Source organism: Protopterus annectens, chromosome 13.part0 (assembly GCF_019279795.1).
Source record: "Protopterus annectens isolate FY-2018-M chromosome 13.part0, PAN1.0, whole genome shotgun sequence".
Classification (NCBI taxonomy): Eukaryota; Metazoa; Chordata; order Ceratodontiformes; family Protopteridae; genus Protopterus; species Protopterus annectens.
In genome coordinates this window covers 654,649,319-654,672,610 of record NC_056747.1, presented here as the reverse complement: position 1 = coordinate 654,672,610, position 23,292 = coordinate 654,649,319, and positions in this window count along the sequence as shown.

The window sequence follows — 23,292 nt, the reverse complement described above, 5'->3', positions numbered from 1 at the left end:
TATTGTAAAAGTTATTACTTTATTAATAGATCAGTCATATGTTGCAAAATGGAAAGATTATTGGGAGCTAATTAGTATGCACGTCATGAAAATCTCCTTAACACATAAAAATATGATTGTAAATAACTCCATGTTATGGTCACTAAAGGAATTTTGTACTTCACCTATTACACCTAAACATATTGTTTGTTACCCATTAAACATTATTATTAGCTATCGTAACGTTATATTCATGCACCCTAAGTATAGGGAATGGAATTTTATTATATTCCCTATAATGTATACTCAGGGTATGCTTTTGTCATCTACTTCTGAAGGAACTCATTTAGCTATAGATAATGATCTAAAGTACTGGTATCAGTTGATATCTGATAATAAAGTTAAAAATCTAGATTTCTTAAAACAAGAATTTGATCTAAGAGAAACTTGCTGGTTAGAGGTTCAGACCTTTAGACAACATCTCATTAATAAAATAGATCTAATGTCTATAACAGTTAAAGAATCTATTCCAACACTGATTGATTACTTGATATTAAATTTACAACATAAAGTTTCTGATAAAGGTAAACTTTCATAGATACATAAAATTATCAGACAAGAAACTTTTTACAGTGTAGATTCATACTGGAATTATTTCACTTCTATTAATGGGGACCCACCAAATCAACAAGATAAACAATATATATTGGAATCTGCTTATAGAACTACGTCTTCCATTGTCTGGAGACTTTATACATGGAAATTTTTACATAGATCTTTTTATACACCTTTGATGATGACTAAAATAAATAATAAAGATAATTTATGTAAGAGATGTAATGTAGAAATTAATGCTGACTGGGCTCATATGTTTTATGACTGTATAAAATTGAAAGAATACTGGAAGTCAATTAATGAATTTTTGCAGGCTCTTTATACAGATAATTTCATTATTTCTAAATCTCTTATATTATTCAACACACCTGTACCTCAAAGTGTTAAAAAGGTTAAGCTTCCCTTGTTATGGTCTATTCTAGCAGTGGCTAGGAAAATAATAACCAGAAATTGGATTTCAGATACACCTCCTTTGTTCAATGAATTTAAAAATGTTATGAATATAGTGTGCCATATGGAAATAAACACAATTAGGACAAGAACAACTAGAAAAACATCTTATTATATTGTATGGGATCATTTACAAAATTTGTTAAATAAATTCTAATTTCAATAGCACAGTATTTTAGTTTAATTAATTGATCTGATTATAGTGGATGTCTTTGTAAATACTTTAGTTGTTTTGTTGAATATTATAATAATACCTATTTTTAATTACTTGTATAAAATTGTTATGATATTTCTCTTTTATGTTAAAACAATAAACCTGTTTTGAAAAAAAAAAGTTTTGATCACTTCCAGTTATGCTTTCAGCTCCTCATCTGATGGAATATACAATTTTGAATCATCCACAAAAAGATGAGGTCTTTACACTTTGTTGTTTTCTGGGAGCCAAATTGTATCCATGATCCAATCTGTTAAGTAAACAGCTTAATGGGTTAAAGGCAAGAAAAAAGAGTAGCAGTAATTGAGAGTCACCCTGGAATATCCCCCTTTGGATTTTTATTCCTGGGATGATAATTTGTCCTTTTTCATGGCTTAGCTGCAAAGTGTTTTTTTCCACTGTTTCTTGGTCACTGTAATAGGATTGATTATTGTAGAGTGTATCGTAAACATCTGTAAGTACTCTTTTATCCATGAACTTGGGATGCTGCAAATGCTTTTTTGTAATCTATTCATGCATACTTATAGTCTTCTCAGTTTTATAATTCTCCATTATGACTTTATCAACAAATGATCCTTTGTTCCATATGACTTTGTTTTGTTACCCTTTTGTTCTATTGCCATTATTGAGTTTTCCTCTAAATTACTATAAACTATGTCAGTATCAATTCCAGTATATAGTTTACACATCATCGGAAGGCAAATTATTGGTCTATAGTTTTTTAAGATGGCTTGCAGGTTCATTCTTGAGGAGGAGTATCATTTTTCCTGTTGTAAACCAGGTTGGTGCCTGTTTGGGACATGCCGATAAGTACTTCTTACTCGGCCAAGTCTTTGTGTAAATATGTTAATATTCTTAGCCAGAAGTTAGGTACTACATCTGTGCCTGGGATTTTCCATTTAGGAGCTTTTCTTAACTTTGTTTCAAATTTTCTGGCTGTTACTTCATCCCATTCCATATCCTATACATTTGAACTTCTTACTGTTTCTTTTACTTCTAGCCATTCAACATCTTTGTTATGTTCCACAGGGTCTTCATAGATATTTCTCCAAAATGTGTCTATTTCTTCTTTTTTTGGTGGTATTTGTATTCCTTTTGCTTTGTTTCCCAATTCTCTATAAGAATTTGTTTTGGGCCATCAGTGAATTGCTTATTTTGTACTTTTCCTTTATATTTATCTACATATCTTCTAAGCTTTTCTGCCTGTGCTGATATCTTTAGTTTATTACTTGCAACAGTTTACAATAGATACCGTTCTGTTCTGATACTGCGAGTTGCTTTTATCACATCAGTCTTTCCATGCATTTTTTAATCTGTTTCCTCTTCTATATTCTTCTAACAGTGACACGTTTTATCTTAATTACTTTATAGTTTTCTCTAGTCAGTGCTTCCATGATGGCATTTGATTTATTTTCTTCCTTTCCCTTATTGCTCTATGTTTTTGTGGTCAGACTTTATTTGTTATTAATTTAGCTGCACAATGATATATCCTATTTACTTCTGTTATATTCCATGAATTTCTGTTATTAGACTTGATTACTGTGTTCATTTATTTCATCAAACTTCTAAAATTTTGGGTCTTATTAGCTTTCTGTAATCTATTTATTTCATCAGTCTTAATATGTCTGTCCATATCTCTTAAATCAAGCAACTCTTCTCTTAGATAATTTTCTTCTAAACTGAGGGCACATTCTTTCTTCTCCATTTCCTGCTGTCATTCTATAGAAAGTTCCCAAAAATCTTCACATCACACATTCACTTCAGTTTCATCCTGTGTCATCTGTTGTTCTTTCTTACGAGAACTCACTGGCCTATCATTTCACAACACTGACTGCTCCTTCCTTTGCTGTGCAACTCCAACTGAACATTTGTACTAGTTCCCTATTGAAGGCTCCAGTGTGTCTTCATATAGCAAGTGATCAGATGCTTTCTTTTCTACCAGTTTTTCATTACTTTGGAGACTCACTGTTCTGTCACACTGTGATGTTACCAGAGTTGTATTTTCTACACTAAATCCTTCACTTTGCAGGTAATCCATAACTTCAGTTTCTATTTATTAACTTCTCTATTACTACTTCCCCTTTGTTTTCTTTTTTTTATTGTGAAATATTCCATATCTGTATACCTTTGCCGGTATTTCCCTTCAAATATCTTTGGTGCTGCTTTTTTGTATTGCTTAGTTTTGCTTTCTCCTTTGCATAAATATTGCACCATATTAAATCTCTTTTTCTTTCTCTTGTCCATATTTCTGCTTCAGATGTCCCCCACTCCACCTGTTTCTCCTTACTTTGGGGACTCATTGTTTCATCATGCTGTGACCATTGCCAGATCTAGCACTAGGTGACCAAGACAGTCACCTAGGGCCCACTGGCTGGGAGGTGGGCCCCCATTGGCTAGGGTGGCTGCCACAATTGAAAAAAAAAAGATATCTTCTTTAAGAACACCCTTACATTCCTGTGTGCATATGTCGACACATGCAATGCATGTCTACTATTCATAATTCTGCACACAAAACAGAACAAAAGAGATATTTCAGTAAGACAGTACTTTAGAGCAGCCTGCAATGGAACAGAACATTTTTGTCTGGTGCTGTACATTGGAGATCTGCCCAGTAGTGTGTGTGTGTGTGTGTGTGTGTGTGTGTGTGTGTGTGTGTGTGTGTGTGTGTGTGTGTGTGTGTGTGTGTGTATGTGCGAAATACCCTAGGTAAGAATAGCAGGTTAGTTAATTTAACGAGGCTCAAACCCTGTACCTTGGCTACAGGTTACAAGAGCCTGAATCCTCTACACCAACTATACCTCTTGATTTCCTATTACAAGAAATCTGGACAAAGCCTTAAATAATGGGGGACAGATACCCTAAAATAGGAACAGATTTTAAATAAAGCTCTTATAAAATGTAAAAGGTTCCACTATCAATGTAATGTATCATTAACATAAAGACGATGAAACAATGAAGGTGGCACCTCTGGTTAAAATGGTGCCTGAATGGACTGACTAATTATTATAAAGCTAGCAATATTGCAAAATTTATTTATAACCCTTTATTTATTTCATTTTATGTTTGTTTTAAGGCACAATTTTGCAATATTGCTAGCTTTATAATAATTAGTCAGTCCATTCAGGCACCATTTTAACCAGAGGTGCCACCTTCATTGTTTCATCGTCTTTATGTTAATGATACATTACATTGATAGTGGAATATGTTCCCTTATATACAACTATATGTAGGTCAGCAAGCTCATGCTGTTACTTTAAATCATTATATATATAAGACACTGAAAGAAGGGGCAGTTCAATGGTTAAATGAATTGCTAATGTTTTGAAAAATTTGTCATCGGACCAAATAAATAAAAACAAACTAAAGTAATATACGATAGATTCACCTGATAACTTATAGCCCATAGCAGTATAATCTACGAGACTATATCTATAAATAAATTATCCTCGTTGAGAGGTTTGAGACTGATAAAAGTATTTTTTACGATCAGTGGACTACTGCAGGTATAGTGAATGATTTATGGGGAGCTTTAGCTATTTACAGCAGAGGCGTCGTTCATTTGAACGCTGTATATGAGATCCACTTAGAGCCATGCAGGTTTTTGATTCCCATAACGCTCGACAATTTACTTTACCAAATTAGGGTACATGTAGATAGATGATTGATACCATCAGATGAAGTTAAAGTATAGTATGACAATGTGATTATTTCTACATCAATTTTTTTATAAATAGATGTTGATTAGATGGAGCATTATAAACATGAAGTAATGTCCATTCAATGTCATGATCAACAAAGTTCTGTTTATCATTGACATATACACTTTTTATTTTTTCATGAATGACTGATAAGAAAAGGATTTACAATGCATTTTAAATTGTTAGACACAGGTTACAATATTCATTAAGCCATATTATTAAGTTACACTTTGATATTTTGATACTTTGATATTTTGCTATTTATATTTGAGATCCATATCTATACATATATATGATAGTTTCATATATAGTTTATACATCTTTCGTCAACTAATATACACGAGATAACATTTATTAATTGTGATGATAACATTAACACGAGGTATATATGTATTTGTGTATTTATTTATTTATTTATTTATTTATTTATTTATAATATTTATCTAGTTATATTATCCAGTTATATTTTGACATTTTGATATTTTGATATTTTGTTATTTACATTTGATATTTATATTTATACATATATATGATAGTTCATACATAGTTTATATATTTTCTGTTAAATGATACATATGAGATAATATTTATTAGTTGTGATGATAATATTAACACTAGGTATATATGTATTTATGTATTTATTTATTCATTTATTCATTCATTGCTTTCACTGATACGGAATACAATGATGTACATTGACCTAGTAACAGCCTTTAAATAACAATGTTACTATTTGACAAAATGCTCCAGGAGTTATATACAATGTTTCGCAATTTGTTCAGCGACATCCTGGTTTTGTTTTGTTATGTTCTATTACATACAATACCCTAAACATGAAAATAAGATGAAAATGTTTTGAACGAACAGTAATATATAAATATATGAATTTTAATATCTCACAAATGAAATTTGAAGCGATGTGCTGCTTTGTGCTTATGAATGATTCTAATCTCAAATACCCACCTAACAAAACGGACTAGTATTTATATTTATGTAATGTTCTGTATTTTATTTAGTGACAGTTTGGTTTCAGTTATCCTCTGTTACAGTAAACGTTTTAAATATGGAAACAATATGAAAATGTTCTGAATGAATATTTATATATAAACATATGAATTTTAACATATTACAAACAAAAAATCAAAGCGATATGCTGTCTTGTTGGCATGAGTGATTTTAGAGTCGGATTGGTAATATGGAATGTTTTATTTTATTTTATTTTATTTTCATGTTGAGTTCATTTGTTTACTCAGATTGAATATCTGAGCACATGAACAGAGTGATTGCTCTCAACAACTGAGATGCATTAAAGCAATGGAACTGAAGTGTTGTTTCATAGCTAGTCACACACCACAAGCTTAGCGTCCGTTTCAAGTGTTAAATTTACTCTGTGTCTGACTGGCAAAATCAGTAGTTTAACACAGTATAGATATTGCGAGTCACATAATGTTATATAGTGATAAGGGTAAATGCATATTTGGTAAACCATAGATGCTATACACATTCCTGCATAGAAGCCTTGCAGTTACTAAACACAAGAAAGTTTATTTCGAACTGGGTGAGGCTTTGATTGCCTAATTGAATGTACCTAATGAACCTGTTAATGATGTGATTAGAGAATACAACCAGTGCTATAAAAACCATTGTATTATACTTGTTATTTGATCTGAAGAAGCTTGCAGTTGCAAGTGAAAGCGCTCATCTCGATTTTTTAATTCATGACTTTGGAATAAAGAGTTTTTTTATCTGAAGAAGGTGTTTTCGTGGTGTATCCTGAATAGTTAATTTTTGCTGATTTGGAGATACGTTTGCTACAGGATACTTTAGGAATTTGTGCGGCAATTGTGTTTTCTTTTTCTAAAATGTAAAAGGTTGTTAGAATAACAGGTTTTGTGTTAGCTTGCATTTTATGAAGGATATGCCATTATTTAGTGACTTTAATCCTCTGTAGTTTGCCAGAAAAAAAACACAGATTTTTAAGAGGAACAGATAAAAAACATGATGACAAAATCTGAACATTCTGCAAAAATCTGGACAGTTAAGTGGTATTTACACCAACTATGTCAGTACATTTTCAAGGAATTGTGAGTTTTTCAGTGCATTTTCAAGGGATTGTCAGCTTCAGTGCATTTTCAAGAAATTGCGAACTTCAAGGGAAGAAAAGTTTACTGCTGCTCATGCTGTTGTGCAACTGTTTTGCTTAGAAAATGATCATCACTGTGCTACAGAATTTGAAATCCATGTTAGCACAACAGGTGGCATATTTGCTTTTGATGCAGAAAGCTGTGGGTTCTAGTCCTACACGATGTAGATGGATTGCGTATACTGTGTTGTATGTTGGGGGAGGGGTGGAGGTGCTGTAGTCCTGAGTTTGTCCTCCTTTGGATGAGATGCCTAGTAATTATGAAAGTGTTGTCATTTTGCCATCCATTTCCTACTGGAATATTACCAACTTATTATTTATTTTTAATGTAACATAAGTATTTTACTCTTCAAGGGCATCAGGCACTGAATTTGTAGATAAAGGACTGAAATGTAATGTTGTTTGCAAACACCCAACCTCTTCATTAGTTACAAATATTTTTAATGTGGAATTATTCAAGTGAGTTTTACTGCTACAGAGATTGTGCATTATTGACTGATATTGGTGGATTGCAATGACAAATGTTTTGAGTGGCCGTTTATGGTTGAAATGTTCTGAAATTGGGAGTGTGTCACTATTGGTCCATATGTTTGGTCTCATTGCATACTGGAAAAATGTTCAAAACTAAAAATTTAAAACACACAGTAACAAGTGGTGCTGCGTTTCTACAAGGAGTATAATTTAATACAATCAGAACACATGCATGTATGCATGCATGATCCTAAAGATGTTTGCAAGGGGCCTGTGGTTTGAAAACAGCCCAAAGGTAAATTTTATTCTCCACTGGCCAGATGCATTTTCTTTGAATATGGGTTTCAATGCCGTTTCAAGGGCAGAGAGGTTTACTGTTAATTCCAAGTCTGTTTTCATTATGAAACTGTATTGTTTTGTTTAGCAAATATCTAGCAGCATTTATGCTATAAAATTTGAGATAAAAGATTTAAATTAAATCCAAACATCTGAAATCATTGTGAAGAGAATACTATGCACACTGACTGGTTTGAAGTGAGGAGAAACAGCCAAATAATGGTACACTGGAATGGCTGCAGGGTCGGGGAGATGCTGTGTGTGTGTGTGTGTGGGGGGCTGTGTGTATGTGGGGAGCCCCAATGGATTACCCTGCCCATTTGACCATGATCTGGCTCTGGCTGTGACATAACCTGCATTAGGCTTTCTACACTAAATCCTTCTCTTGGTAGGTATTTCATAACTTCAGCTATTTGTTTAACTTGTACTTTACTGTTCTTCTGTTCTCTGTTCCCCTTTGTGATCTGATTTTTTGAATTGTGAAATGTTCTATATCTTGGTGCTTTTGCCTGTATTTCTCTTCAAATATCCAAATGCAAAATGCCGTCAACCTCTGGGGAAGACTAAAATGACCACGAATGAATCCACCGAGTATAAAAAAAACCAAAATGAGCAGTAAAAGCCAAATGCTTTATTCAGGATTTACCACTTTTGGTTCTATCCAGAACTTCATCAGACTCAAAAGGGTGCATTGTATTTTATGATTGGACTAATTAAGAAGAATGTAAAGGGGCGATGACTTGTTTTGATCTGGACAATATTCCTTTTGTAATCAGCTGAGCTTAGTTGAAGGATTGGTTTTGTGAAATCCACCAATATCAGTCAATAATGCACCAAACCAAGACCGAAACACTAAAGGTGGAGGAGTGTCCATATTCACCAAGGATATTCACACCTCCAGGCTAGTTGCCCAACACAATGCATCTGAAATTCTCCAGGTGCAACTAACACTAGGTAAGACTGCAATCCAAATTGTAGCTTGCTACAGATCCCCACCATGCCCCAAGATTCTCACTACACCTTTCTAAACATACTGGAAAATATTAAGGTTTCAACTACCCTGCCATTAATTGGGAAAACTACTCGGGTACCAACTCCTTTTTCCAACGGTTCTTGGAATTCATAAATTCCTGTGCCCTGGATCAACTAATCCATTGTCCCACCAGGGGCTCCAATATCCTAGACCTGGTCATTACCAACATGGGAGATAGATGCTCCACACCAGTGGTCACCCCCTCATTGGTCAGGTCTGACAATAAGCAAATCACTCTTGACATCCACATCCCACCCCACCCCACCCCCGAGTAAGGAAACCTCCTTAAAAAACTTATCCAACGCCAACATCAAGCAACTGAAGTCAGAAGTGACAAACTTCATAACACCCACGCAGACGGGATCTGGAAGTTCGACTGCAGAATCCTACACTAAGGCACTGTACGAGCACATCCACCCGTGCATGAATCGTGCCATCCCAAACAGAACCAAGATGCTCTTTTCCAAAAAAAGGAAGCCTATCTGGTGGTCCCCTGCTATAAACAAACTATACAACAGAAGGAAGAAACTATTGCAAAAAATTCCCTCACCAGCCTCAGTAAGAAGCTGAGATCCCTCATAAAATCCTCAAAAGCTAGATATGAAAATAAAATTGCCAAAGATTCCAAAGACAACCACAGGGCATTTTATAGTTATGTCAAGAATCTAAATGGCAATGGTCAGATCTGCTCTGAGCTACAACAGAATGGCATTAAATATACTGATCCTGGCAGATTGATTTAGTGCCAACTTACCCCCCACTCACCCCCTAAAGGGCCCATCTCAATACCAAAAGATTGCCAAATTCCGATAATCACGGCCACACAGTTAGAAACTGCACTCTCCAAAGCTAAGAATACAGCATCCATGGGACCAGATGACATCCCAGGCTGTGTACTACATGAACTACAAAAAGAAATGGCAACTCATCTAAGTGCCATGTTTAATCATAGCCTCACCTCAGGCTTCATGCCCACTGAGTGGTGCACAGCTACAGTTATCCTGCTCCACAAGATAGGATCCGCCTTGGATCCCGGGAACTACCGTCCCATCAGTCTGACAAGCCTGATCTGCAAGGGCATGGAATGCATTATCATGGAACTTATAAACAAAGACATTGGCAACCTTCAAACACTGGACCCCACCAAGTTTGGGTTTGTGAAGGGCCGATCTTGTCTCCTGAATCTGATTGACTTCTTCAAATCAGTCTCCAGAGCTGTGGACGAGGGTAAGGCGGTCCACACAGCCTATCTGGACCTTGCCAAGGCCTTCAACACCATTCCCCACTCTGGAATCATAGATAAACTTACTAAACTGGGCATAAATCCCTATGTCACTCGATGGGTTGCCAACTGGCTTACTGACAGAACCCAGACTGTAAAAATAGCCAACTTCAAATCCAGCTCCAGACAAGTGACAAGTAGAGTACCTCAAGGTTCAGTCCTAGGACCACTCTTGTTTGGCATCTACTTCTCTGAAGTACAGGCCAAAACTAAGGGACTCGGGCTAACAAAGTTTGCAGATGACTGCAAACTGGGAGCCATTATTGAATCCTCAAATTATGTGGATATTCTACAAAAGTGTCTTACAGAAACAGATGCCTGGTGCCAGAGCCATGGGCTCAAGCTTAATGCCAAGAAATGTACAGTTATCCCCTTTGGAAAAAAACATGTACCCACAAATTATCACATAGGTGGCAGGACACTAAACATCGAAAGTGTGATGAGAGACTTAGGGACACAGGTGGACACTGGTCTCACTTTTGATAACCACATTGCCACAACAGTCAGGAAATCCTTCTATGTGGCACACCTCATCACTAAGGGCTTTTCATCCAGAAAAAAGGAGGTCATTGTCCCACTGTACTCATCCCTCATTAGACCCATTATAGAGTATAATGCCCCGTTTGGCATGTACCTCACAAGACATCTGCAACAGCTGTAAAGGCCACAGAAATACCTCACTAAAAGAATCACAGGCCTAAAGCAGATGCCATACGCTGACCGTCTAAAAAAACTCCAGCTATACTCTGTGGCATATCGTCTACTCAGAGGTGATCTCTGCTTAACATACAAGGCCATGTCAAACCCTGAGCTGTTGAACATGCTCCAGTTAAAGAAATCCCAATCCCTCAGAACCACACCCACCAGGGATCTAAACCTTGTCATCACAATGAACAAAACAGGCTGGAGGGATAAGTTTCTGACCCAGAGACTCCCCATACTCTGGAATAGACTGCCCATACATGTCAAGCAAAGCGCCTCATTGGCCCTCTTCAAAAGGAACCTTGATGATTGGATGGGAGATAGGAAATTCACCCTGGGGATCATGTCAGTCGCTCTGCTAGACAGGGGCCCAGAGAAGTAAATATTGTGGGAAGAAATATCCAGGGAATTGTTATGGTTAGGCTTGCATAGGCCCTAGGGCCAATAGCCTAGTACCAACCTAGGAACCTATGAACTTCCTAACCACTATAGCAACATGATGATCAAAGATGAAGCAATTATCAACCCATGGTCCAAGATCTGTAACAGCATTCTCATTTTGAAGTGGGGCGTTATCAATGCTCTAAGTTCGGGGTGAGATCGTCTATCAAATGTGAACATATAGCACTTTTTTGCATTTAATTTAAGTCAATTATTTATACATTGGCTATTGACAAGTGTATGCTCATACTGGATGGCCTGGGCATTAGAAGGGGATTTGAAAATGACACTCAGGTTACAGTTGTCTACAAATCTGGTTAATCAGAGATCTGGTTTGTAATCTGGAGATCTGAACATTAGATGCCAAACAACAGATGTCCCAGTAATGAAACTTCTGGAACCCCACTGGTGACCTACATGCTCTCTGGGGAAGTACATGCCACCTCCACAGTGTGGGTTCTATCTTTTAGCCAATTTACTATCCATCTTACTATGTAGTTATTTATTTGAAGAGCATTTACTTTGTTTATTATGCTAGCATGAAGAATAGTTTCAAATGCTCTAGCAAGGAAGAGATACCCTGTGTATAGAGAGCATGACTGTTTTCAACATCCTGTGTTACCGTTTAAAAGTTGTTGGCCAGATTCATTAGACAGGATCCACCCGTGGCAAAGCCAAATTGCTGTAGGTCTAGTATGATAAGACTTTTAATATCACGGGAAATCAGTTGAGTTATGATATGTTCTTTTGTATTGCAAATGAGACTTGGGACCTATAATTTCTGGGGTCAGTAGTCAGGTCACCTTTGTGAAGTGGCCTCCGAACTGCTATGCACCAGACCACATGGACAAAACCAGCGGCTAGGCTCAGGTTATATAGATTAAAGAATGGCTTTACCAATGACTGTTTTATACTATTTATTAAGCAACCAGGTATATTAGAAAGTCTCATAGAAGATATATTTTTGGCCTTGGAAAGCACCTCTACTATATATTTTTAGTGGTGATGTGTGGTTTGAGATCTTTAGGGTTGAGTTGGATTTGGATAGTTGTCTTTAGGGTGAAGTTTGCCCTGGATTTGTTTTCAATGTCCTCTGGATCTGAAGAAAATAGTGGATTTTGAATATGTTCTGAGCAATGTTGGATGTTATTTCTTAGTTTCCTGATGTACTTAAAGAAAGATTTGTAATTATCTTTAGTTTCTAATGCCATCCTAAGTCTGCAGATTGCCTTGATTTTCCTAATGGTATTTTTAAGTTCTTTGACAATTGTTTAATATTAACCTTGATTTCAGGGTCATTTGCTCTGCTGTATACTTTAAAGATTTTTTTTAATTTTGTTGTGTAGTTTATTTATATTTTGGACAACCAGGATGATTTGCTCTTAAACTTCCCATTGTATTTAGATCTAGCTGGGTCTGGCAGAGTTATACATTTGTAGGTGAACACACACACGCACGCATATATACAAAAAAAAAAAAAATATATATATATATATAAATATATATATATATATATATATAAATATATATATATATATATATATATATATATATATATATACACACACACACACACACACACACACACACACACACACACTTTTTTCTTGCAGCTACTTGCTGTATCAGTGCCTTGATTGATACTGTTATGCATAAATTTGGAGACTTCATCAAAGAATTGGAGATTTGTAGATTAAATTCCCTGAAGTTTGTGCCATTGGCATCCATTTGTTTCAGGCTTTTAAAGGTTAAGGTTACCAGTTTATATTTGGATGGTGGCGGTGTAGTGGTGCAGCGTTTAGCATTGTCACCTCACAGCAAGACGTTCTGCTATTCAGTACTCAGCTGGGGTGCCTTCTGTGCAGAGTTTGCTTATCCTCCCTGCATTTGTGTGGGTTTCTTCCAGGTGTACCAGTTTCCTCCCACATTCCAAAGACATGCGTCTGGGGTGCTTTTCCCTGGGCCTACTCTGAAAATGGAGTGTGTCCCAGTTGGACTTTCCCAGTAAACAAATGTTAAATAAATAAATAAATTAAAATAATCAGGAGTGGAAGTACCTGAAAAATGGTACATGCAGATGCAATATTTGTAAGAAGCATGTCTAGGATATTTTGACTTCTAGTAGGTTCTTTGAATATCTGGTCTATGAGCATATTCTACATTCAAAGTATAGGTGTCTCAGTTTATTGAGGGGGTAATTAAAGTCTCCCAGAATAATGCAGCTTTTGCTTAAAGGAAGTTCTTTAATTATATTTAGAAACCTAATAGGATTTTCATGAGAAAAAGTGGAGTCCTGTAACAGAGTATGAGCTGTTGGTTCGTCCTATTTAGTGTGATTTGTACCTCAGTGAGTTCTGCCTGTGGGTGTCTAGGAAGTGGGAATATGTCATGCAGTTGAAGCTACTTTCACTGAATGCAGTGTTAGCAAAAATATTTAACCAAAGACAATTTCAACGATAGTGGAGAATTCCCTTTTCTCTGTGGTTGTGTAACTTTGGAGTAGGTATATTTAAATTTGGCGTGTGTGGGGGTGTTTCCCTACATAGGGAGACAAGCCTCCTTTGCAAAAAAAAAAAGATTTGCGTGTTAAATACTTTCATTGAAAGTGCATTGAGAAAAAGTGCTGTTGATCTATTGACATGAATGGAGATTTCACCTCGACTGCCACTGGGCCCAAAGGCATTGAAGGCACAACACCCATGTATGGAGTCAGCGCATCTGAACATTTAAACTGTGTGTCAATGATTCTACACTCATGGATGGGCTTCAAATGCAGATGCTCATCAAAGTTAGGCATGTTGTTATTTAGACTCCTGAAATTGAGCAGAGGCACTTTGATGTGATTTTGTGTTTGATTATTTCCTTTCAGTTAAATTGGGAGGTACAATAGCCGGAATCCACCTAAAAATGAAGTATGGAAGCTGCAAAGGCTTTCACTAGTACATGGACGTCTTGGAAGGAGAGGTGTACGCCATTCTAAGCACATTTAGTTAATTGCTGACACCAAGTATCTTTTATTTGTGCTTCTGCATCATTCGCAAAGAAGGAAAGGTTCTGCTCAAGACTAATGTCTTAGCTGCATTTGTCACATGCCTGTTTGCGTTTTCCTCAGGGGGTGTCTGCACCAAGTTGTTTACCCGTACATGAACCACCACCATGTTGTACTTATGTTTGCTAGGTATAAGGGCCTTAAAGGCCCTGCGATGTGAGATCCTGACACCTGAAAGGCAACACCACTCTGTTCTTGTCCAGCCTAGTGAGAATTTAATCGGTATGTCTGACTATGGGAGCCACAGATTACTAGGACTTACTTATTTGTGGTATGGTTTGGAGCAGTAGATTTAAGATTATGCACAATTATATCCATTTTATTTTTTGCCAAAAGTATATTAGAACTTGAAGATCCATCTGGCAGGCACACTGTTTCAGGCTGTCAAAGTTTTCAGGTGGTATCAGGGAAAATGATAAACACATTTTGTTTTTTGTTGTTATGAAATTAGATTTCTGTCTTAAGGACTCTGCTGACTTTTTTTCATTTCTACCAGATTTTGTTTGTTAAGAGAATTGTTAGGGCAGAGGTTGATATTAACAAACTTTATACTAATATCAAATATTGTCATTGATTGAAAGCCCCAGATGTTTTATGGTGTCTTCTTTGAAAAAAAGTATTATATTTTGTTATTTTTTCCTGCCTAACCAATAATAATTTCATTTTTGATTCTTGGATATATTAACAGTTATAATACATTCTTAGGGGGTGCAGTGTAGCCTCTGATATTGTTAAGCTAGTCATAGGACTTTCTGAATTTGAAAATATCAGTATCCATATTTGATCTGATATGTCATTAAGTACTGTACGTTAACCAAATCTTAGATTTATTGATCATAGAAATATAAGTGGTTTGCTGATTTTTATTGAGGAAGTCACAGATAATAGATTTGGCCTTTCTTTCTCAGTGGAGATGAATAAACAGAAATTAATTATGTAGAGACAATTTAAGAAGATTGATGAGGAGAGTGATTCTTACCAGATTATATAGGAAACCCACTATAGCTGAAACATTTCTGGATACTAGTAGGTATTCTTCCCACCTATTAAAAGTGTTTATCGATAATTATTACATGTGGGATGGACAGGAAATTACTGGAGTGACTTCAGATGAGGTAATAGTTATGCTAATAAGATGAAAAACTTCTGAGGATAGCATTAAGAGGTCGTATTGGAAGAAGGTCTCTGGTGTTAATAGTTGGTCTTTATTACAAAATGTGTTAAACGTAGCAGTGACTATCAAAATATTGATAATCATATAATTCTTTTTATTTAATTGATAGTAACACAATTTCATAAGAAACTGATTATGTTTTGGCAAATATTGAAACATATTGAAAGACTGTATTATCATTTCAGTTTCCCGTTATAACAAAATAAAAGACTAAGTAGGTCATGGTAACTATGTTTCATCATCTAAAGAATCCATTAGATCTCTCAATGCTAAAGACGTTTTTTTTAATGAGGTTAATGTCTGGTTTGAGACTATGTTATAAGATGGTAACTTGTAAGTGGAAAGAGATCAGGATAGTCATCAGCTATAGCCAAGAGGGAAAAGTCAGTTTCAGCTGAGGATAATCCCAAGGAGGGTGAAACTTTGGCTATGAAGATGAGACATTCTTGGAGAAGCACAGCAGAGTTGGCTAATTTTGACCACACAGTAGACATCTAAGTGGTACTATAACTCCATTTTGTGATCTAGAAAACGTGTGTGAGGATTTAACAGGTGGTGACTTTAAAAATAAAGTTGAAGGAAGAGAAACACTATGGCAACTAAAGTTGCAAGCTGAACGGACACATAACTTAAATGGTTCAATTAATATTAAATGTTTGTTAAAATCTAGAAGACTAAAGAAATGTTGTTAATGTATAGATTTGAAGTTTTTTATATAATTATTGTTTTGTGTTTTTTAATTGATTTATAATGGAGTCAGATGATTATTATTGTTGTCCAATGAAAACTTATTTAGAGTCTTTAATTGTGTATATTGTTATTCTGGTGAAGTCTGTTGATTTTGTATGAAATCGCTTAATAAATTATATTGTTGTAAATGCTTTTTGTGGAGTATATTTCTTTTTAGCATGTTACATTCCATTGTGAGTTATATTGTTTTTTTTTTAATCTGGCTGAAGAATAATGAGCTGGCTCCTGAGTAACTCCTGGGTAAGTTCTACAATGAAGACCTATGCTATGGGCCCTTCATTCCTTTTGGGAAGCTTTACACTAGTTTACCCGACACAGGTCCCTTTCCCTTGTTATGCAATATATGTTGTCAAGGTGCTTATGCAGTGAGCAGCAAGGACCATTCATTTTCATTTGGCAGCGCTGAATTGGTTATCTAGATTCTTTGGTTTTCCAGTTTAGTCCAAACATTGGTTCAACGGCAGTGTCATCCAAGGATGGTAAAGGGCAAAAATTTAATAGGGGTCAAGAGACAAACTACTGGCCGAACCATGTCATGCTCAGTCATATTAGGAATACATGTGATAGTGACAGATTATCAGACTTATGTTACATGGTTCATGTTGTTCTCATGGGTCTGTATGGGTGCTTTTATAGTCAGGGAATTTTTGCTGCTTTTACACTGGAAGGATGTCACTTTGGCCCAGAATATTTTTGTGATTTGGATTTCTTGATCTAAATGTGAACAAAGCAGGGACAAGTCAGCAGGTAACATTAAACAGGGCAAATTGTCCTGTCACATGCCGAGTTCACTGAACTTGGGACATACAGTGCCTGGATAAAGGTGCAGCCGCACGTCAAACTCCTGTCAGGTCACATCATTTCAGCCAGGGATTTAGACCATTCCTTCAGTAAAACTTTAAGAACTTAAAGTTTGCCCAGTCAAGGCTATAGTTTTTATTTATTCCTAACTAGAAGGGCCACTGACCTGGCCTAAGAAGACCAATAAGTAGAAGTTATAAAGTGTACAGGCAGAATGTCTTCTAGAGCTTTTCTTTCTTATATTAGGCAAAGTATTGCAACATTTGTTAGTTAAGTTTGTAATGTGTTGCAAACATCAGAAGGGTATTAATACTGGAGCCACTCATTCAATTTCTTAAGCAGCTAGCAGATCAATCCTTCAGCTTAGGAGATGGTCTGGGGGGATTTCCAGGGCTCTGCTGGGGCCAACAGATAGCAGCATTAGAGTTTTGTTTTTGATCAAGAAAGCCTACCTCATTCTGTAGTTAAACACTTGGGGGGAATGATATTGGTTTTGTGCCTTGGTGGGTTTTGTTATTTAAGATAATTACAGACTTGTTCGATTCTCAGTTAGAGCGTCTTCTGTGTGGCGACATGTGTGAATGGGCGTTCCTTCGTTGAAGTTTGTGAGTTAGGCCCGGCAAGCCAGTACGTAAAAATCTACTGCCAATCATTAGTGGACCAGAGTTCCGCTGTGGTGACCCCTAACCGGGAAAAGCCGAAAGACACAAACAAACAAACAAACAGACTTGGCATAATTTCTTTGCCAGCACCGTGGCAAGAAGATTTTCTGGTCGACCACCATTCCAAGGAGTTGATGGGTTGGAGCAATAAAGCCAGCAACTCTTGAGTTGGTTAGAAGGTTCATAAACCATAGAATTGCCAGGGCAGCTACACAGATGGGTTTTAAAGTCACTAAACAATTAATGTTTGCATATAGGGATCTGGTGTGGTTCTGTGGCTACAGGTTTCATTTTTGTGATGGCGAACTTGATTTATTTCATTTTCAGCTAGCATGTTTTTTTACATGGGAATGTATAAAGTTTTACCTCATTGTATGGTTGGCTATATTGAAAATGGTGGGGTAGAAAAAAAGGAAAGAAATATATAAAAAAAAACTACAGCTTTAATCCATCGCATATCGCCAACTCAGGGGCAATCTCTGTCTAACATACAAAGCTATGTCAAACCCAAAGCTGTTGGACATGCTCCACTTAAAGAAATCCCAATCCCTCCAAGCTACAAGCTCTAGGGACATAAACCTTGTCACCACAATAAACAGAACATGCTGGAGGGATAGATTCCTGTCCCAGAGACTTCCCATACTCTGGAACAGACTACCTATCTATGTCAAACAGAGCTCCTCATTAGCACTCTTCAAGAAAAATCTTGATGACTGGATGGGAAATGGGAAATTCACCCCGGGGATCACTTCTGTGGCTCTGCTCGACAGGGGCACAGGAAAATAATTTTCTTGGGTGGTGAAAGCCAGGGTACATTTTTTGGCTAGGCTTGTATGGGCCCTAGGGCCAATAGCCTAGTACCTACCTATGAACCTATAAGAAAGTTTGTGTACTGAATCATCCCAGTTTTATAACAATGCTGAACCAAGAGGTGCCATATATCCAGGAAGGGGAAGAAACAGGCAGTGGTAGCAGACTGCTGGCTGGTTGCAGGGTGGACTTTCCCCTCCCTTTATATTCCCCCTTCCTTTCATGGACCACTTGGTCAGGTTTATGACAAGAGAATGAGGAATGAATAATGATATCCAGGAGTGGTTATCAAAGTAGCCGAGGGGGAATTGGGTCACATCTCTTGTGAAAGAGCTGGACAAACAGACCAGTATGGGTGGTATTACACTAACTGGAAAACAGCTGTCCATCTCTCTGTGGTATATGAATTACTTTATGGAAATAAATGAGCCCTTTAATTGGTTAACACTGTTATTTAGTGCTCAGTTATGTAATGTTTTTTTGCAAATAAAAGGTTGCACTGGCTGTGTGTGGGGTTGTTTTCTTGGGATGGGCTAAAAGATAAGTATGGTTTAGTTGCTAATTATATTTACAGAATGGACAATTTAGTATGGGACCAGTCAGAGAATCTTCACTGACTAGGTCCCATTCCTCAAAGGAATTTTTTTTCTATCTATAACTTGTGATTTAATTATTTTGGTGTTAGGTTTCTTAAAAGGTTCACATGCAAGCCACTAGGGTCCTGTGTTTTAACAAAGGTTTCTGCAGTTTGGGCATTTTGTCTTTTTATTTAATTTTTAGTATTTTAATGCCACAGAGTCATATTATATTCTCTTTTATACAAACACTGTGTAAGCCATACATGTCTTTATATTCCAGCCTGTAGGATCTAATCTCCTTATCCTCCTGCACCCCATTAGGATTAGCTGTTATGTAGTAACAGTGTCCCTTGCATCCTGTTAACTGGTTTAGACAGGCTTAGACATTATGACTTACATTGCAAAATTGTTTTAGAAGGGCTACTAGATATAGCATCTACTGAACGATTCTTTCACGTGTATATAGTACTTGTATTATATTTTAGAGTTACACATTTTAGAATGTGCAAACTGGATGTACTGATATCAAAAATGCAATTTTGTCACCATTCTCTGTGTGTGCATGTCATTCGTTCATCTCATAAGTCCCCACTTCCTGTTTTTCTTACTTCAAAGTCACTGCAAGTTGGAAATACAGTCAACCCATCAGTTCTCATATCTATTCTCAAAGTTCAATTATTCATAAATTTAGGTCTGCATTATGGGTATGTATCCCTTATAATGCTACAGTAATATTTTAGTAGAACCTTAGAGGTAAGTGTAATAACAGTGGCATAGCAATGTCAGGCTAGCATCCCTGACAAGTTGCATTCTTACTCCTGTGACTCTCAGATTGAATCAGTGTTAATCTACTGCTGCAAGGTGTCTGAAAACTGTAGCGTCAAGGAAAGTTTCATAATGTCTGTGTTTGACTTCTCAATGAAATATATTCATTACACTTTTTGATTATTTCTAACCACCCCAGTAATTATGAATGCAAATGACACTGTATTATACTGGATTAGAATGTGTTATACTAGATTATAATGTTTGGATTATTCATAGGGACTGAACATAATGTGACTTCGTATTGCTGAGTTTAATCCTTTTCTGTTTACTGTCATATCAGGAAATGCAGATTGTGTTGACTAAAAAGTAAAATTTTACCAACCTATGCCTAAAATCTTACAGAGAAAGAGAAATTAAACAAGTGGAGGGAGTTCAGATCAAAACATCAAGAGGGACTGTGTTTAATGCTCCTTGAAATTTTCCATCCATGCAGTGCTATTAAGTTGTATCAGACTCCTATAGCAATCCCATGAATAGCCACAACTATTCATGTTACTCCAGGCCTAAACAATTCATTATCTTATTTGGACCCTCCAAGGTATGTGTCTGTGGAAACAGGAACCTTTTTCTTCAAGCTGAAGAAAGGCAGGAAACACTGCCTAAGACAGTTTTATGTAGAGAGAGAGAGAGACCATTGCTTAGACATTTACTGCCTAACTTCTGAAATGCTCCAGAGAAACTGAATTCCTGAAATAGAACTCAAGCTAGAAAGAATTTGTCTGTCAAATTATGCCACTGCTTTTTGGACTTCTAAGTTATGGGTGGTTAGAATTCAGTACACCTTTATAGTACTGGCAGTACCAGGAGAAGGTAAGCTGTTAGCTAGAATTCAGCTTTGTACTGTCTGTTTGTTTAAACCCATTTATTTTATATTTCATTGTGAAAGTTTAAAGTTTTGTATATTAATTTTATAAATTACATTTTTTACTTTTATTTATTTCAAGTTAATAATGTTACTATTCTGTTACCAAGGAAGGGCTAGACACCTAGTGGTGTAAACCTTGGCTCCAGAAGATTGTCACTGGTGAATTGACACCCCGACCTCATGTGCAAAAATGTGAAAAAGGGGGCTATGGATGGATGGATGAATGTTGTTCTTCTATTGCAAATGTTTGTGGTTGCTGATTTATTTATTAGATTACTGGTATGTGTATTGAATTAATATAAATGTAACTGTTGTTTTCTGCCTTTTGAAGAGTTACTTTTCAGACTATTGGTTCCATACAAATGTTTAATAGTTGGCTTATTTAAAGGTAAACAGTAAATGGGGTCCGGGTATGCCAGAAGGGTTTTACTGGTAGCAGTGTTACTCTAAAGACAATGAAAGAAGTGTTGGTACTAGAGAACAACATCATTAACCCTTCCTGGAATATTAGTGTTACTCTAAAGACAATGAAAGAAGTGTTGGTACTAGAGAATGACATCTTTAACCCTTCCTGGAATATTAGTGTTACTCTAAAGACAATGAAAGAAGTGCTGGTACTAGAGAACGACATGATTAACCCTTCCTGGAATATTAGTGTTACTCTAAAGACAATGAAAGAAGTGTTGGTACTAGAGAACGACATCATTAACCCTTCCCAGAATATTAGTGTTACTCTAAAGACAATGAAAGAAGTGTTGGTACTAGAGAACGACATCATTAACCCTTCCCGGAATATTAGTGTTACTCTAAAGACAATGAAAGAAGTGCTGGTACTAGAGAACGACATCATTAACCCTTCCTGGAATATTAGTGTTACTCTAAAGACAATGAAAGAAGTGTTGCTACTAGAGAACGACATGATTAACCCTTCCTGGAATATTAGTGTTACTCTAAAGACAATGAAAGAAGTGTTGGTACTAGAGAATGACATCATTAACCCTTCCTGGAATATTAGTGTTACTCTAAAGACAATGAAAGAAGTGTTGGTACTAGAGAACGACATCATTAACCCTTCCTGGAATATTAGTGTTACTCTAAAGACAATGAAAGAAGTGTTGGTACTAGAGAATGATATCATTAACCCTTCCTGGAATATTAGTGTTACTCTAAAGACAATGAAAGAAGTGTTGGTACTAGAGAACGACATAATTAACCCTTCCTGGAATATTAGTGTTACTCTAAAGACAATGAAAGAAGTATTGGTACTAGAGAACGACATCATTAACCCTTCCTGGAATATTAGTGTTACTCTAAAGACAATGAAAGAAGTGTTGGTACTACAGAACGACATCATTAACCCTTCCTGGAATATTAGTGTTACTCTAAAGACAATGAAAGAAGTGTTGGTACTAGAGAACAACATCATCAACCCTTCCTGGAATATTAGTGTTACTCTAAAGACAATGAAAGAAGTGTTGGTACTAGAGAACGACATCATTAACCCTTCCTGGAATATTAGTGTTACTCTAAAGACAATGAAAGAAGTGTTGGTACTAGAGAAAGACATCATTAACCCTTCCTGGAATATTGTGTGTGTGTGTGTGTGTGTGTGTGTGTGTGTGTGTGTGTGTGTGTGTGTGTGTGTGTATGTGTGTGTGTGTGTGTGTGTGTGTGTGTGTGTGTGTATGTTTGCTTGCAAAATAATCTTGGACACATTTCAAATATTGTTAGTATGATTACACAGAAGGCCCACTGATCCTAACTTAGATCAGCACCTGTACAGAGTAAAGCTTATTTGGGTATGGCAGGTGCTGACTATTATGTGAGGTAGCATTGCACATTTATTGCTTATTTTATGTTCAGTTACTTGTTGCATATTATTTGGTGGTCACTGGTGCAGATCATGAGATGATAGCCCCTGCTCACCACATATTAATTTGTAGTACCAAGGGGACTGTATATGTGTGCATCACTTATCAGATTTGCACTAGTAGTGAAAGGCCATACTTTGGCAGTCCTCTTAAACACTATTTACAACTTCTTCTGCACAAACTGCATCACCTATTAATCCTTCCTTAAACTTAAGCAGAAGGCAGGCATGTTTGTGAGAAGGACAAGCCCAAATCAGTGCAGGAAATGTTCATTTGATACCTCTGGGGACTGACCACATATTTTTAGTACATGCCATTTATTTATACATTTTGGGAGGTGGGCAGAGCTTGACAACTATAAGGGGAAATGGAGTGGTTTTGTCTAAATCCTTGAAGTTGCCTGGAGTACTGCTTCCAGAAACTATTCTCATCTCTGAGACTAGGTTACTTTGGAGTATTCTTATAGTTTTTCACAAATATGCTACTAGATGCTGGAAACGTATTAATCCCCTCTCTGGGGTAATGTAATGGAAACATTTC